At 50.3% G+C, this 15,585-nt stretch overlaps 1 protein-coding gene across 1 annotated transcript in view; it reads right to left on the bottom strand.

Annotated features, from left to right (window-relative positions):
* The window catches only part of Sbk1 (SH3 domain binding kinase 1), a 45,718-nt gene extending 30,736 nt beyond the window's left edge, over positions 1–14,982 (bottom strand). Inside the window, exon 1 of the mRNA XM_029537506.1 lies at positions 14,231–14,982. The gene's annotated coding sequence lies outside the window, so the exon portion shown is untranslated. The remainder of the gene's footprint in view (positions 1–14,230) is intronic.
* Between the last annotated feature and the right edge of the window lie 603 nt (positions 14,983–15,585).

Below are 15,585 nucleotides of genomic sequence, written 5' to 3'. Positions count from 1 at the left end.
CAGAGCCTCAAAATGTAGTCCAGGCTAGCCTCAAACTTGATCTCCCTGCCTCAGCTGCCATAATGTTGGGATCACAGGTATGTGCCACCCTGCCCAGATCTGCATGCCCTTCCCCTCTCCCAGGCTTAGCATGTTCCTGGCGTGGTCCAAACCGTAGAGCCTGACATGGCACTCTCCCTGGCTGTCTCCACCCTCGTCACAAGGCCGACTGCGTAGTTAACAAACACAGATGTGGGGCAGGCCATGTTCTCTACCTGCTACCGCCTCTCTACACAGCCAGGCCTCCTGTCTCTCTATGTCAGGGCACAAAGAGAGGAAAGGCTGGATAGAGCTTTCAGACAGCCTGAGACTCAAACCCATACTGCCTCCAGGGTCCAGGCCCTGGCATCTTCTCATGTTTCCCCCAGCCCTCCGTGACACCGGCTCAGGGTCATCTCTTTCCATTGTCCCTCATTCCACTCATTGACTTGACCTGTTTTCCTTTCTGCCTTGTGCTGCTGCTACAAAAAGCAGGGTCCTGGTGTGCTGGTGTCCTGTGGCGGGGAGTAGGGCAGGAAGGTGCTCGGCAACACCTGCAGTGTTCCCAGCCTGTTGGGGGCTTGGCTGAGCCAGGGCCTAGAAGAGAGACAGGGAGGGGTGGGAGCTGGAGGGGGGCTGGGTGGAGCTGTGCCTGCAAGCCCTAATTAAGCGAGTTAATTAGGAGGGGAGGAGAAGCCTTGTGGGAGTTAATAGGCTTGGCTAATTAAGTGGATCCTAGAGAATGGCTTGGATTCTAGTGGCTGGGGAGATAGGAGGGGTTCACCAGAACAGAGGACAGGGACCAAGACACAGGCTCCTCCCAGGTGTCACCAGGCTGTTCTCAAGGTCTATAGCTCCCCCCAGATCTAAGGACTCGACCTCATCCTGCAGCCTCCCCGATGTATGGTCTGAAGCTATGGGCAGCGGGCAGCATCTGCAGCCCTCAATGCAGCCATCACTTTTGGTCGCTAAGGTCCTAAGGTCACTGCTGAACTCTACTGTGTCCCTTCTTCGCCATCCTTTGGGAGTAAAAGGTGCTCCCATTTAAACATTTCAAAGAGTAAGAGCATAAATAGAGCCCAGACATCTGGACTTTTCAGAATAACCACAAAGATGATCCAGCATGGGCCAGGGCCACACTCCCTGTGATGGTCAAGGACCATGGATGCCAACCACTAAATGCCCCACACACCCCTGTGGTCCTGTGTACAGGTTCTTGCCTAGTTCATAGATGTCACAACAGAGGCCCAGAGAGGAATCCCATGGCCTGCTCCAGCCAGTTCTCAGCCTGCTGCTTAGGCTACCAGGGACAAGGCCAGATGTTAAGCACCTCAAGGCCAGATGTTAGGAACCTCAAAGCCAGATGTTAGGTACCTCAAGGCTTTTGTCCCAGGAACCTTGGGCTTTCTCTTGCTTGGCCTGGCTCTCTCTAATGTGTAGTCCAACATTACTCCAGTACTGACAGCTCCTGTGGACAAAAGTCTACCCCCCACAATGCACCTGTGCATGTTAGTTACAGAGCCTGGGGCCCGGGGGCTAACCTGTGCTGCCCGTGCTCAGAATGTAGGGCAGAAGACCCTCTTTCTCTTAGGTTCTTTTTCTCAGTGGGTTTCACTTCTATTTAATACCATACTCCCCTGGACATGAAGACATTCACAGGACAGTTGCCTAGGGTCACCCTGACAGTGATCCATCCAAATGCAGTCCCCAGTGGAAGGGTCCTATCAGCCTTCCGTTCCAGAGGCAAAGACAAACAGATGGAAAACTTCAAGACACCAACCCCAGGGTGCTCAGATCCAAATTGGGCACTGTGCTCCTGTGTTGACACACCAAGCCGCATCCCACACTATCCCACTCGGGCCTGGGTGGATCACTGGGTGCAATGCCTTCACTGCACACGTGCATCCACCCACTCAACAGGCAAATAATTCCATTGTTTTCTGTTGTTGACATAGGGTCTCACTGACCTAGAACTCACTCTGTAGACCAGACTGGCCTTGAACACACAGAAACCTGCCTGCCTCTGCCTCCCAAGTGCTTGGATTAAAGACCTGTGCCACCATGTGTGGCCAGGTAAACACTTCTTTATCTTATTGTTTTCTTTTGCAGTTCTGGGAATCAAATTAAGGGCCCCTGACATGCCAAGCAAGCTCTCTACCCCTGAGCTACAGTGCACCCCCAAATATTTATTAAGTCCTCCTACTTGGTGCTGGAGTAGGTGTGTTGTTTGCAACTAACAACACAGAACAGTCCCTGACTTTGCCGTGCTTCTGCTCTAGTACAGAGAGACAGTGACAAATAGGACACAGAGGTAAATGATACCGGTCAAGGCATTAAGGTGGAAAAAAAGAGATAAGTCAGGAAAAGGGCACATGGCATGCTGGGAAGTCCTCGCAGCCTCAGTCTCTTAGCAGAGACTTGAATGGAGTGAGAAAGGGGACACACAGACAGGGGAGCCAGGCCAAGGACACAGCTAGTGTGAAGGCCCAGCGGTTAGTGTGCTTGAGACACTCAGCGGTGATTTAAGTGCTCAGGCTGGGGCAGCAGGGACAGTAAGAGGTGACCAAGCCACTGGAAGCCTTTGGCTTTAACTCTGATGGAGGGGGAACTGCTGAAGACTTTGGGGTGCATAGGGAGAACAGACTGTGGGGGAAGAGGACTCAGAAGCAGCAGTCAGAAAGCTGCCTGCCTCAGACGGGGGAGGGGGGGGAGACATTGGCCTGAGGCAGGCATGTGGGAGTGGAGTGGCCAAGAAGTCATGTATCCTATCTCTGTGTGAATGTACATCCTGGGTGTGAGAAGTACAGAGGCCCTCGTGCTCACAGATAAGCACTAGGGAACCCAGGAATGTTAAACACACAGGGTTGTCTCTTCAAAGGGGGGGGGGGGTATAATCTGTTTTCTACCCAGAAGGCGGGACTGGACATGATTAATAGCCTGGTGACTTTCACGCTATCTGTGTGGCTGAGACCACACCAGCTCCTCCTCCCCTAGACCTTTATCAGGAACTAGACAATCTGTAGAACCTATCTTTACAGGAGGTGTCACATGGAGTCCATCTATAGAACTCATCTTTATGAAAGATGTCACTAGTACTTTACAGAGGGTTTGGTGGAGTCGTGTCTTACACCTTATTGTGCATACAGGATTGAGTTACCACTGGGAAATTTTCACTAAATTGTGCTATGTTCAAACGTGCCTAAAATAAACTACTGAGGGTCAGAATCCCAAAGTTTGAACCAACACTGGCTACTTAGTTGTACTGAACCACAACTACATTCTTGCCTCCTGTGGATCATTACGTGGCTGGCTATGGTGGTGACAGAGTCTTGAAGCCAGGACCTGTGAACGAGCCCCTGACCCATGCTTGAGGCTCATCTCCACGTGGCTGTGCCAGGTTAGCCCTGTGGGGATGTAGACTCAGGTTCGGTGCTTTCAGCCTTCCAAAGATGTTGGAAATTTTGATCTGAGGACAAAATGCCCTGGGTTTTAAGTGTTGGCTCATTTATTTATTTACCTACTTAGTTTTATAGTTTTCTCCTTTGAGTCAGGGTCTGTCTGTACAAACCAGGCTGCCCTTGAACTCAGTGTGTAGCCTTGAACTCAGTGTGTAGCCTTGTAGTAACTCAGGCTGGCCTCAAAACTCACTACTGTGGTGTAGCCCCCAGTTCTGGGATCATAGGCATGCATCCCTACAAACGCCTTTCTAGGTCCGTTTTATGGCTGTTGAAACCACAACACAGAACATTGAGGTTACTCTGACAAGGCCTCATAACCCAGAAGTAGTGGACCTAGAGTGTGCCGTTTCAAACTCTGAACCTGTCCAGACTGTCATTAGAAAAAGAAGCCAAGCTTAAGCAAACAGCGCCTGAAAATCCCTGGAAATATGAGCATAGCGCTCCCTCTAGTGGCCAAGATTCTACAGTGCAGGACAGGTCAAAGGACTGCAGAAGCAGCCCAACCCCTCACCCCAAGGCATCGTTCCTTTCTGGGAGGGAAGAGCACATTTCTATCATTTGCTTCCCATCGCCCAGGACATTTAAGTCTGGTCCCGCTGGTCCCGCTGGTCCACTCAAAGCCTCCTCACTGGTTATGACTGAGCAGAACCAGCCCCAGAGCATCTTGTTTCCCTGTGTGTCTTTCTCCACTCTGTCAGGAACTTGGTCTCTGTCCACGCTGTGGTCCTGAAGCTCTGCTGCATATTGTGACATACTAGGAGCCTTCAGATGTCCCACGACAGGCCATGTCCCAGAACAAATGACTGTGTTTAGACTTATGAGGGACAGAGTTTAGAGAACAGATATCAGAGAGCTATCTTCTCGTTGCCTGGATGTCCTAATGTCACCTTCAACACACTGGGCCCCTCTGGACCATGTCCCCAGGTACAAACCCCAGACCCCGTGAGAACTCACCCATCAATCACCCCACCCTCTAAGTCAGTCTCTCTCACCGTTTCTGCCCTCTATCTACCCCACTGTCCGGTTCCTGTGTGTGACAACCCTTTGACCTCATGGAGACAACCACCCACATTCTCACTGCCTGGCAGCCTGGCAGCCACCACTACCCACCTCGTTCCGTCTGGGCCCCACTCTCCATCACTACACTGGTACCTGGAAAGTGCCCACTTACTCTCCTACCTCTTGCACTAGGCATGCTACAATTACCCGCCCTCTTACTGCCTGCATCAAGCAAGTGGCTCTCACCAGGGAGAGCCACATCGCAAGCAGTCATGCCCCTTAGCCTCCAGAAGCGTGGCTAGAGGGAGAAACTCATGATTGCTCCTCAGGTCCCCCTCTTTCCTGCTCCCTCTAAGCATTGCTACCCAAGATTCCCTCTGCCATGCATGAGACTCCGAAGGATCTCAGTGAGGCTAGACACTCTGCACTTCAAGCTAGTGCCGGGTGATGTCCGCGTGGCTCGCATAGACCAAACACTCCACGGTAAGGCCTGGTTGACTCTTGCTAACGTCTCTTCTCTCCTCAGGCACGATGCACAGAGATCTGAGTCACCACATTGACTCCTGCTACCAAGCCATGAAGCCAGCAGCCACCCTGAAAACCAGGATGGAGGTCCATCAAAACCTGGAAACAGAGCTATGATATGGAACAGCCAAGGACCCTAAGTCAGCACGACACAGAGACAACTGCATACCCTGGTGTATCACTGCACTACACACAACAGCCAAGGCAGGGAACCAGTCAGGATGCTCATCATCTGAGTGACAGAAGAAAGGTAAGTTATATACATCACAAAGGTAAAATTTATATATATGAAGATGTTACAGTGAAATCCATTACTCTGCATACTAACTAAGCAATAATAACAATAAACAATAAACTAGAAAAGGGAGGCATGGAAGTCTAGGATGACTCGGTGGGTGACGTGCCTGCTGTGCACGCCTCGGCACCTGAGTTTGGTTCCCCAGTTCCCATGTAAATGCCAGACGTGTCAACCATGCCTAAAACCCCAGATCTGGGGACAGAGAAAAGAGAGACAGATCGTGGCAGGGTAGGGGGTGCTTCCTGGCAAGCCTGTCTACCAGAAATGGTCAGCCATAAGTTCAGTGAGAGACCCTGTCTCCATAAATAAAATGAAGGCTGAGAGAGGAAGACACCCAGTGTTAGCCCCTAGCCTCCATATGCAAATCACAGATGTCACGGATGAACACATCTACACAGCTACTAATGCAGAGAGAGAGAGAGAGAGAGAGAGAGAGAGAGAAAATGAAATGAAACTCTGTGGTGGTTGGAATAGGTATGGCCCAGTAGATTTCATATGTTGAATGCTTGGCCATAGGAAGTGGTACTATTAGGAGGTGTGGCCTTATTAGAGTGGGTGTGGCCCTGTTGGAGGAAGTGTGTCACTGCGGAGGCAGGCTTTAAAATCTTATATATATGCACAAGTTCCACCCAGTGTGGAGTCACACTTAGTCTCCTGGCTGCCTGCAGAAGACAGTCTCCCCCTGGCTGCCTTTGGATCAAAATGTAGAACTTCCGGCTCTTCCAGCACCATGTCTGCTTGCACACTACCATGTTTCCTACCATGATGATGATGAACTAAATCTCTGAACCTGTAAGCTAGCCCCAGTTAAATGTTATCCTTTATAAGAGTTGCCACGGTCAAGCCGGGCGTGGTGGCGCACGCCTTTAATCCCAGCACTCGGGAGGCAGAGACAGGTGGATTTCTGAGTTCGAGGCCAGCCTGGTCTACAGAGTGAGCTCCAGGACAGCCAGGGCTACACAGAGAAACCCTGTCTCAAAACAACAACAACAACAACAACAACAACAACAAAAAAGAGTTGCCATGGTCATGGATGAAACCCTAACTGAGACAGTCTCTGTACACAATGGAGTATTATTAAACCATAAAGAATGAGATGATGTCACTTCCAGGAAAATGGATGGAGCTAGAGATCATCATGCTAAGACTGACCATGCTAAATTAACCAGGCTCAGAAGGCAAGTGTCACCTGCCCTCTTGCACATATTGAATCTACATTTTTTTAAAGGACTTGAAAGAAGGGGGCCTATTTAGGAAAAAGATGTGAATATAATCAAAGTACAGATACACATTTACGAAAATATCATAATGGAACCATTATTTTGTATAATACTATATGCAATAACAATCTCTCTCTTTTTAAAGCGGAGGCTAAGGATATGACTCAGAAGTAAAGAACATGTATTACTATTGCAGAGGGCCTGAGTTTGGGTCCTAGCACCCACATGGAATGGCTCCTGTAACTCCAGTTCCAGGGGGATCTGGCACCTCTGGCCCTCCTCAAACACTGGTATTCATGTGCACATCACACACACACACACACACACACACACACACACACACACACACACACACACGCACAAATAAATAAAAGTAAGATATAACCCAGCTAGCTCTCCCCAAGGATTTAGCCTTTCCTCACTCACTGCACAGAAGGGTGCCCTTCCCATGAGCAACCCCAGGTGAGAATGGAAGAATCTGGTTTTAACACTCCATTCTGCTGAACCACCACCTCTCTTTTCCAGGTCTGTCCTCCCAGGCTCCGGGGCACCTCCCTGTTAGCCTCCTACTCTCTTTTGTTCCCTCTGTTACCTATACTTACAAAAATAAAGCAGGGAGTGGTGGCACAGGAGACACTGAGGAGACGGGGGGGGGGGGTGTAAGAAGATGGCAGGCTCCAGGACAGCCTGAGCTGCATACTGAGATGTCCTGTGTTTCATTTTGGGTTTCTATTGCTGGGACAAAACACCATGACCAAAAAGCCGGTTGGGGAGGAAAGGGTTTATTTGGCTGACAGTTCCACAGCACTGTTCATCATGGAAGGAAGTCGGGACAGGAACTCAAAACAGGGCAGGAACCTGAAGACAGGAGCTGATACAGAGGCCATGGGGGGGGGTGCAGCTTACTGGCTTACCTCACATGGCTTGCTCAGCCTGCTTTCCTATAGAACCCAGGACTACCCCACCTACAATGGGCCCTCCCCACTGATCACTAATGGAGAAATTTTCCTACAGCTGCATCTCATGGAGGCATTTCCTCAAGGGAGGCTTCTTTTCCTCTGATGACTCTAACTTGTGTCAAGTTGACTCAGGAAACCAGCCAGCACATTAGAGATGTATTTATGAAATACGCTTAAATGTTGTTTTGAAACTGGGTCTTCCTAGACTCCAGCCCCAACTCTTGTTGCCATTGTTTCTGGAGACACCCTCAGTATCTTTAATAGTAACAATGTATTTTTTTTTTTTTTTTTTTTTTTTTTTTTTTTTTTTTTTTTTTTTTTTTAGTCTCTGAACACAGAGTCTCTATTCCTGCTTGCAAGTTTTGTTTCCCTGTGTACCTTGTTTTCTTGCTGGCTTTGGTTCTGCTTAGATTCAGGAGTTTCTCAAAAGTGGGTCCCTGGTTTCCTGCTAATTCTCAGGAACTTTCAAAGGCCAATACAAACTGTAGTAGTGCCCCCACCCCTCTGTGTGTGTGTGTATGTGTGTGTCTGTGTATATCTCTGTGTGTGTGTCACCTATGCATGTGTGAGTGTTCGTGAGAGAGCGAGAGAGAGCGGGAGAGAAAGAATATTGACCAGGTAGCAAGAGAAACTTATATATATATTCCGTGTAACCATGACTGTCCTGGAATTCGTTCTGTAAACCAGACTGACCTCAAAATCACAGAGAGTGCTGACATTAAAGGCGTGTGCCACCACACCCTTCTAAACTGGAGGATTCTTGAGCAGCCCTGCTGTACCCCACCTCCGAGCACTGTCCTCCCTTGTCGTCACCTTTGGAGTTCTGAAGAGTTAGCTGTGGTTTCACGGGCTTGTCCACACTCAGCTTTAGGAGTTCTGTTCTGTGAGGGATAACTTCCTTAGTCTATTGAGTCAGTTCCCCCACATGCTGCCTGTCTCTCCTTTTCCAGTGAGTGCTCTCCAGCTGACGTGTGCTGTGATGGGCAGAGAGAAAGAGAGAGGACACTAGGGCCCTCAAGAGCCTGTCCCAAGGAGACCTGACTTCCTCACAGAAGGCCCATCTCCTAATGACTCCAGCACTTCCCAGCAGTGTCACCCTAGGGACCCTTGGGGTATGTGCAAGATCCGAAATTTAAAACAAAATGCAGGCAGGTCTGTCCTGTACTTCCCACTGCTTTCCTGCTTTCTTTGAAATGTTCTAAATAAACTCATCAAAAAAAAAAAAAGATAGAAAGAAAGAAAGAAAGAAAAAAAGAAAGAAAGAAAGAAAGAAAGGAAGAAAGGAAAAAAGAAAAGAAAAAGGTTGCCGTAAGTCAATGAGTTGGCTCAGTGGTAACGGAGCTTGCTGACAAATGTGATGATCCGAGTTTGATTCCCAGGACCTCCATGTTGGATGGAAAGAACTTACACTTCCATGTTGTTCTCTGATCTCCACACTCACCTTGACACTTGTGCTTCCCCCTCAGAAGTAAATAATTGAAAAATAAAATAGAATTAACCCCAACTATATTTCATACTGACTGATCTAGAAATTCTTTATATTAAAAAAGAAAAGAAAAAAGAGGATGGGCTGGAGAGATGGCTCAGTGGACCCTAGTTCAGTTCCCAATACTCATTGTCCTGTGGCCCACAGCTGCCTATAATTCTGTAACTCCAGCTGACCTCAAAGGGTACCCACACATGCACAGCCTACTTACACAGACATATACATTAAAATATTCTTTAAAAGAGTCTGTGCATAGGTTTTTAGCCTGGAAGTCCATGTAGTGTTGCACAGTCTCTGTGGGGAGCAGGAAGTTGTTGGCAGGTTTGTCACATCACGACAGTCACCGGAGCTCTCACCCCGACGAGATAATCCATTGCAATCACTACCTCATCTCTAACACCACAGCTAAATTAAGTTTCTATCTTTTGATATTATTGACAGAAGTCTTTGGAGACTGAACTCCTGTGTGAATTCTTGGGACAAAGGATCTTCAAAATGAACTAGCAGCCATCTTGTTCCCTTGACCCTGGCTGGCCCACAGGCCACCCGCCCTGCGCACCCTTCTGTGATCTCAGGACTGGGGGCTTCTATCCATGCTGGCCCAGAGGCCCTTGATTTGCCCAGAGCAGCCCCAGGGATCTTTTAAAATGTCAATGAGATTTCATCATTTCCCCACTTAAAGGCTTCCAAAAGCTTCCCTATCCCACCTAGTGTAAAATCCATTCTCAGCAGGGCTATCAAGGCCTAAATGATCCAGCCTATCTCAGTCTCACCCATGTCACTGTTATACAATTCTCTGCTCATCCACACTGGCCTACCGGAGTGAACACTCACTGTCCGTCAGTGTCCTCTGGCTCTTTGCACCTCTGCTGTATCTGCATGGATGGTAAGTCCCCCCGGGATGGCCAGTCCCCTTCCTCTTCCAGGTCTGCGATGCCAGCTTCTCAGTTACATAAAGTGTGTGTATCCTGTGTGCTGCTGTTCATCCCCCACACTCCCCGTGGGATTGAACCTGATGATCACAGTCTAAGTTTACTTGCCTATCGTCTGTCCCTCGTTAGCACTGAGCTCCAGGACTTCACGTGTTTCTCCTGTGGCTCCTAGCTCTCACCCATGAAAGACACCAAGTGAACGAATAAGCATAACTGGCACCAAAGGTGGCTTGTCTTCATACACCAGACTATTCTGTGTTCATAATGGACCCGTGAGGCTGCTGCACTGGCCTGCCTTTCCCAGCTGCCTTGCAGTGACAGCCAATGCATGCAGGGGTTAGTAAAAGACGCTGTCCCCAGTTGGGACTCACAAAAGCCTTGGCTGATATTTTCAATGTAATGTATTTGTTTTGAGATACAATATAACCTGGGCTGGCCTCGAACCCACAATCCTCCTGCCTCAGACTCCTGAATGCTGGGCTTTCAGGTATAAACCACACCTGGCTCCTCCACCTTTCTCTTCTTTATCAGTGGAATGTAGTTTCTAGCAGTGGGTTCTAAGGTTCTGAATGATGCCCGGCCCATGATGGAAGGATCCAGGGTCAGTGAGAGACTGCTTGGTGCAGAGCCTCTCTCTCACTAGACTCCGTTACATAGATATCAACTGTAGAGAATGGAATCCTGCCCGGCAGTGATGGCGCACGCCTTTAATCCCAGGGCTTGGGATGCAGAGGCAGGTGGATTTCTGAGTTCAAGGTGAGCCTGGTCTACAGAGTGAGTTCCAGGACAGACAGAGCTATACAGAGAAATCCTGTCTCGAAAAAACAAAACCAAAACAAAACAAGAATGGAATCCTATGTACAAGAATGGAATCCAGTGTTCTAGGCTAGGCTCATAGGCACAACAGCTGCCTCACCTTAGTTAGCACATGGATACAGTATGAGCAGGTGGTTAGTGACACTGTCACTGACATGTGGCACAGTGTGCATCAACCCACAGCAGATTCCAGGACCACGAAGCTCACACTCTCATTATAGCTCGCAGAGAAGGAGACACATATTCACATAGCCGCCATTTGTACCCACAAGGCAGCGAGCCCCATTAGGGAGGTGTGCCTGTATCCCTCTTATCTCTGTGGCTTCAACACCCAGTCCCAGGAGGCTTCAGGAAGTTTTAACCTAAAAATGAACAAGCAGATTGCCTATACCCCTTACAGCCTCTCGGTTTCTAATTTTGCTTGAGAAGTGATCCAAAGAGACCTCAGGATTACACAGAAGAGGGATGTGGCAGAATCAGACTAGTCCATGGCTCATAAAGATGGAAGTTGGATGTTGGAGAATCCCTGGTACCAGAGAAAGACTGGGAGAGGTGGTGAGGGGTTTGGGTGCGGCACACACTCTAAGTCCAAGGTGACCTCACCCAGTCTCTCTGCTCTCCCAGTCAGTTCTGCCTGGCTCCCACAGCCTGGCTGTCCACATCACTCAGTATTTTTAGCTTCACCACCTGGCACCTGTGGTCACCATCTCTGCCCAGCCTGGCAGTGTCCCCTCCCTAGACCTTAAAGAGCCAGAGTCCATTAGTTAGAAAGTATAGCAGCCCCTACAAACATAGGCCATTACATCCTAGAGTAGGAAAGAGGGGACCTCTGCTACACAGGAATCCCCAAAGCAGCAGGTGGGGTGGAGGAAAGATGAGGGGGAAAGGGCAGAAGATCCTGGCCCTAATGAGTGACTCTCATCCTAGGGCTTCCTGAGTCACTCACTGGTAGGGATTGATTGTATAAGCATTGCTCCAAGACCTGAAGCCAGAGGATATCGGGGCAGGACTTGGCTGTGTGTTGTTGACAGTCAGCTCAGGGCTGAGAATTAACCTAGAATTAACCTTGCACATTAACATAAATGTGCAAGGCCCTGGGTTTCATCCCCACGGAAAGACAGAGACAGGGAGAGAGAGACAGAGAGACAAGGAAATAGACACAGAGAGAGATACACAGAGACATGGAGAGACAGACAGAGATACACAGGGAGAGAGAGAGACAGAGAGACAAGGAAATAGACACACAGAGACAGACAGACAGAGAGACAAGGAAATAGACACACAGAGACAGACAGACAGAGAGACAAGGAAANACAGACAGACAGAGAGACAAGGAAATAGACACACAGAGACAGACAGACAGAGAGACAAGGAAATAGACACACAGAGACAGACAGACAGAGAGACAGACAGAGATATACAGGGAGAGAGAGACAGAGACAAACAGATACAGAGAAAGACAGACAGGGAGAGATAGAGACAAACACAGAGAGACAGACAGACACAGAGATATACAGAGACACACAGAGGTACACACAGAGAGAGACAGACAGATACAGAGAAAGAAACACAGAGAGAGACAGGGAGAGACAGAGATAGAGACACAGAGAGAGACAGAGACACACATAGAGACATAGACACACAGAGGTACACACACAGAGAGACAGACAGAGACAAACAGATACAGAGAAAGACAGAGACAGAGAGAGACAGGGAGAGACAGAGAGACAAAAACAGAAAGACTGAGAGGCAGACACAGAGAGACAGACACTGAGAGACATACAGAGACACACAGAGGTACACACATACACACAGAGATAGACAGACAGAGATAGACAGAGGCACAGAGAGAGACAGACAAGGACAGAGATAGACAGAGACACTGAGAAGAGAGACAGAAAGACAGACACAGCAGATGATGCCAAGGCCCTGCCTCCTGTGTCATTTCATTGGCTGATGCAGTCATTTGCCAAGCACTCCAAGTCTCCACTATGAAGAGTGGCGGCACTGGGGGTGTGGAGTTCTGTGTCTCCCATCTAGCCTCGCTGAATCTCCTAATCTGCCTGTTTGGCTTCTGGCCTTCCATGGCTGCTCAAATGCTCAACTCAGAAGTCCAGGTCTATGTGATCTTATACTACTGTCTTTGTCAACCTCAACCCATCCCTGTCCAGTTACTTTTCCAAACCACCAATCTTCACCCTTGCCACCCCACAGCCCACCGATACCTCTTCTTGGGGCTCCTGCAATCCCTGGGAGGCATCTGTACTTCTAGAAAGATTTGGTGGAGTATACTGTGGTCCCTGTAATCAGAAGTGTTCCATCTTGCATCCCGACTCCATGGGCACTGTGTACCCACTTCCACTAATATGCCCTCAATCTCTGCCCAACCTGTCTGCCATCAGACCTCACCAGGACTGTGCTAGGATTCCAGGCCCCAGCTGAAGCCTGGCACTCTGCAGGTGTCTGTCCAGTCATTGCATGGTCAGCTGGCAACCAGGGCAGGACACATCCTCCCACTTCACAGAGGAGGGCACAGAGGGCCCTAGCGGGGAAAACACAGATGCAGGGTCCAATATACTCATGAGGGGCACCTGGCCCAGGATGCAGGAGCCCACATTTTCTCCTCCTATTCTTCAATAGACCCTAGCTTGGTCCTGTGTCCGCCTTTCCCACAATGGCACTGGCTGGAGCAGGCTGGGCTGGAGCAGAGGTGACCCTGTTGACTTGTACATTCACTACCAGAGCCCAGGTCACACTTGGCTGGAACCAGGGTTTTCCTGAGGGTCGGGGGGCATAGCAGTCAGTGCCTAGGCACTGGCACCATGTATAGCTCCTCTCATCCCAAAGGTCTTCCCATTTGCTCCCACAAACCTGTACACACAGTCACACATTCTCCCACAAAAACACAGTCTCAACCTCAGAAATCTTCATCTTCTCTCTCCCTCCCTCCCCTCCTTTCCACATATATCAGTGCTCACACATGCACACATGTGCACTTGCACACATACACATTTTCACTTATTAATTCAACAAAGACTGAGCATATGCTAAATGCCAGTGCGATGCTAGAAGGGCAAGGGGCTCTTAGATCAGAGTGGGCCCATGTCTTCTGGGAGGCCTTCCTGGAAGAAGAGGCATTTCAGCTGGGCCTGGGTGGAGGGGAGCCGGGATATTCCCTGGTAATATTGGGGAACAGAGTGAGATGGGGCATTAACACCAATCACACAGGTCTTGAATGCCGAGTGCTGACTTTCTGTTGTAGGAACTGAGGAACCATGGAGGTCTCTAGGTAGGGACAAGATGTGACCACAAGGGGAGTGAAGGGACAGGCAAGTCAATCTAGGGCCAGAGTGGGAGGAGTGGGAAGGTTGTGGTGACAGCCAGAGAACTCAGCGGGAAGGTGGAGGGGGTGGCAAGCCTGGGCAGACAGGTCCCATAAACATCGTCACCAGGCCCCTAAGTTCCTGGTGGAGGGCTGCCCGGTGGTCCCGCCAGCCCTCTGCCCATGCCAGGACTGACCTCTGTAGTGGAACCTCCTCCAGCTCCTCCTCCTCTCTGTGGAAGCACACCAGGCAGAAGGCTGGCACATCATCAGCCGCACAGCCCAGGGGCCAGGCAGGAGGCAGCCGCAGGACAGGGCAGGGGTGACTGTTGGTGGCCGCCACAGCATCATCCCCAGACAGGACGCGGTTCTCTGAGCCAGTGTGCTCCAGGGTCAGCAGCCTGTCGGCCTCAGGACCCCGGACCTGCCTACCTGCCACCTGCGCCTTCTCGCCCACGTTACCCGTTGCCTTGGTAGGTGGAAGAGCCCGTGGCTCTCTTGGGGCTCCTGTCCTGAGGCACAGGGTTTCCAGCCACAGGATCCGCTGCCTGGACTCAAGAGGTGGCCGGTAGTGGACCAAGGTCCTATCGCTGCCTCTGGAGAAGTCCTCAGCACCTTAGCTGTCCACTCAGCTGAGGTCTGCCAGAGGCAGGAGTGTGAGCACAGACCCACAGCTGGCTTGGCCTTCTGTCTGTCTGTCCAGCTGTCTGTTCCTCCTAGGTGACCAGCAGGCACAGAGGTGGTTGACAAAGTTTGTCCTCCCCTGCTGGCTGGAGTAGCTCAGTGGTCTGCGGGGAAAGCCGACTGACACCTGAAGCTGGGGGGTAGGCAAGGGTCAGGTGAGTCTGACACAGTGTCTACACTGTCCCCAGGAAAAGTTCTGACCCTTGAAGTCAGGTACGGGTTGGCCAGCCTGGGAGCTGCCCTGCTCCCCTGCTCTCTCTCCTCAGCTCTGGGGCTCAGCCTTGTGGTGGCTGTAGATGGCTGGGCTGTGGGTATTAATAGCTCCACATTCACGCTGAGAAGCCTGGAAGTTAACTCCTCCTCTGCCAGAGCTAGGAGGCTGCGGCTGGCCACTGTGAGGGAAGCAAGGACCACGCCTCTGCTGGGAGCCTGGTGTGCTAGCAGACACTCCGCAGTACCTCCTGCCTGTGAGCCCGTGCTGCACAGTCCCTGGGGCTTGGTCAGATGTCCTGTGCCACCTAGACCCTCCTCCGTACACAGGTAGGGAGGATCTGGGTGGGACTCAGAGCTCTGAGCTCCAGGGAGCATCCCTCCTATGCCCCACCCCAGCCCCAGAGCCATTCAGGTCACACCTAAACTGTCAAGTAACCAAGTCCCTCAACATTCCCAGAAATCAGCATTGCTGACTCTGGGTCCAATTGCATGACCACTTTGAATGGGAGCCAGGGGTGAGGCAGATACTGTTTAGTATGCTCAGCTGGGGTGTGTGCGTGTGTGTGTGTGTGTGTGTGTGTGTGTGTGTGTGTGTGTGTGTACCAGAGTGGGCCTTATTTACCTGTTTCCTTAGCATCATTGTGTATTTATCAGG

This window comes from Mus pahari, chromosome 1, assembly GCF_900095145.1.
Source record: "Mus pahari chromosome 1, PAHARI_EIJ_v1.1, whole genome shotgun sequence".
In the NCBI taxonomy this organism is placed as follows: Eukaryota; Metazoa; Chordata; class Mammalia; order Rodentia; family Muridae; genus Mus; species Mus pahari.
Note: the sequence above shows the minus strand (reverse complement) of the source record. Positions and strands in the feature narration are given on the sequence as shown.